At 32.7% G+C, this 3,083-nt stretch overlaps 1 pseudogene; it reads right to left on the bottom strand.

Annotated features, from left to right (window-relative positions):
* Nucleotides 1–2,204: 2,204 nt before the first annotated feature.
* On the bottom strand, nucleotides 2,205–2,441 carry LOC114102080 (short coiled-coil protein B pseudogene; annotated as a pseudogene).
* Nucleotides 2,442–3,083: the final 642 nt, after the last annotated feature.

Genomic DNA, 3,083 nt, shown 5'->3' with positions numbered 1-3,083 from the left:
TCTATATGTTTTTGAAAAAAAAATTTGTAGTTGTAGATGGACAGAGTGCCTTTATCTTATTTGTTTATTTTTATGTGGTGCTGAGGATCAAACAAGGCCTCATGCTTGCTAGGCAAGCGCTCTACCACTGAGCTATAGCTCCAGCCACTATCTCTGTTTTATCTGTGTGTGTGTGTGTGTGTGTGTGTGTGTATGTGTGTCTGTGTGTGTGTATATATTTGTTTTTATCTCTCTGTATTTATTTTGCTTATATCTATGTTTGTAAAATGCCCTCACAGGCATAAAAGTGGTGGGACCATAGCAATTTATGCTTAAGAATAAGTTCTCCAATTCTCACCACAAAGAACTAGTAAAGTTTTGATATGTCCTATTATCCATATTTGATCATTAAAAAACATATCACTTGTATTAAAGCATCATATTGTACCCTATAAATATGTAAAATTATATTTTGTCCATTAAAAATAAAATAAAATACAATAATTATTAAAAATGATTCCATAAAGTAATCCTGCTTTCCATGAGGCATTAGAGTGTATTTTATATTTAATTAATATTAAAATCACTCTTCAGCAACCAAATACTCTATCACCAAATAACTTACTTTTGACTAGTATGATCTTTTCTTTTATATATCAAAATAAGTCTTATGATACAGACACAGAATAGGCTTCCATTATAATCAAGAAAAACAAAGATAAGATGAAAATATAAATCTAAATATGGCAACGGTTATATTGACCAGACACAATGTTGTTGGAAATGCAAACAGTATTTTCCGGGAAAGAAATATACAGAGTAATGAAGAGCTCAGAGTATTGCCTTCAAAAAGCACCATTCAATTGAATATAAACTATACCATTGGATTGAAATTAAATGCAGCCTTGAATATATTTAAAGATGCTTCTTCTTAAATATTATTATATTTTACATTATTTGGAATAAAGTGCTTCTTAACATCACAGTGGTGTATTGTGGAAGTAAAGGTTTTAAAAATTCATTTATTTAAACTAAATTCCTTTCTGGTTCAAGGTATTCCTGTTGATTTCCTATATTGATATAATCATCATCACCAGTTTTGTATTTAATCTTCTACATTACTTGGTAAAATTAATATAGATAAATGAATATTTTTAAAATCCACATCATGTTTATAGTTACTTTTTCTTCAGATACTGCTCTAATTTTTTTTTTAAATTATCTATAGAAGCCTGACAGATATAAGTGAACTCTATTGGTTTAAAATGGAACTTTCCTGGTAAAATATTTAGGGAAAAGAAAAAGAAAAAAAATGTACATCATTACAATTTATACAAAAACAGCTGCAAGGCAGATTGTGTGTAAGCTTTTAGAATGTTTTAGAACATTCCACCACAGATAATCTCCTCATGTTAGTCTTTTTTCTGATAATGCACTGTATTTCCAAAATAGATGAGCAGAAAACACTGTGGATGATTTTTTTCTTTTTTTCTCCTCCGAAATAGCTTTTTATTAAACAGCAAAGCAGAACGGCAAAATACTTTTAAATATTTGTAAATTAGGTCACAAAAGGGATGCAAAATGTTTGTAGTTACTATGTATTCATACAGCTAAAGTCACATATCAAATTTTACACTAATACATAAGATTATTTCGTGATTAAAAGTAGCCCAAAGCTAAAACTGTAAGCTGTATTAATGGATCTCTTTTCCTGTTATAGCATCTTAATATTATTTCCAATACTAATTCTTCACCAAATGCAATCTACAAATTAAATTTTTAAAAATTCTTGAAGAATGACTAAATCTCTTCAAACTAAATGATTGAATTTATAGAACATTCTGGGAGAATAAGAGATCTAAAATACTAAGCTTAAGATTATGAATTATTATACATTTAAATTCTAACACAGTGATAAACTTATATAACAAAGCAAATTCATCTTCAAGAAAACATTCATCTTCAAGTCTCATAAACATATGCAGTTCTAATTATACAGTCTCTGCAATACAATTTGTGCATTTACATAGACTAACATAATACACAAACTCATGGAAATCTCTTATTATGCAGTTAATTTTGCCTATATCTGCCATTATCTTCATAAATATTCAATGAAGCCACAGACAAAGGTACTATAACTTTTGGACTCTATCCAAGTTTTAAAGGAAAACAGGAAAAAAAAAACAGCAGCAATTCAATAAAACAGAAGGAGAATCAATCCCTTACTTTCTTTTGCTTTTTGAGTCAGTTGTTTGAAAAACACTAGAAGCAGAAAAGGGGTTTCCTACATATTGTCCAAGAACTTGATTTTCTGATTTTAGCTTCAGATTTTTTTCTTTAACTGCATCTATTCTTACAGAGAGAACTTCAGGCATGTGCTGGAGTTTCAACACTTGATTAATAAATCGTGTATTTTCCTCCAGTTCCACCTAATTTTCAGCATCCACGTCAGCACTCATCTTCTTGGGTAACAAACTTTTAGGCATTCAATGCAAAATTCTGGATGAATGATCCTTGTCATCCACTACAGAAATGTTAGTGAATGTGCTGTCCTCCTCTTCTTTTCTGCTGGACCTGTCCTTCTTAGGCAATTTGCAGATCTGGACATGGTGGCACATACCTATCATCACAATTACTTGGGGGTGATGAAGTAAGATTATTACCCATTTGAAGCCAACCTGGGCAACATAGTGAGACCCTCAAAGGGCTCTTATGAAGAATAAATGAAATAATGTGCATCTAGTGCAGAGCTGGCTCAGTCTTGGGAATGTTCTTTAGCACAGTTCTATCCTTCTTAAGGATGTCTGCTGGACAGTGGGTGAGGCAAGGTGCCAGCCGCAGGGCACAAAGTCTACAAAGTCTCTATAGGAATGTGGTGATAACATTTTAAAAGTGGTGCTTAACTTAGCAAGAGGCGTGGCATGGATTCACTATCATTCTTAACAACTGGCTTTTCTTGGAGGAGGAGGAAGATACCCAGTCAGCAGACTCTGAGACAGATCTGGCATCCCTGTTGCCCAAGTAGAGGAGGACGGGTTCAACTGAATGGCCAAGGCAGTGGTCCTCCGAGTGGCAGCTCCTAACAGGAGATCCCATTCTCC

This window comes from Marmota flaviventris, chromosome 7 (assembly GCF_047511675.1).
Source record: "Marmota flaviventris isolate mMarFla1 chromosome 7, mMarFla1.hap1, whole genome shotgun sequence".
Lineage (NCBI taxonomy): Eukaryota > Metazoa > Chordata > Mammalia > Rodentia > Sciuridae > Marmota > Marmota flaviventris.
Note: the sequence above shows the minus strand (reverse complement) of the source record. Positions and strands in the feature narration are given on the sequence as shown.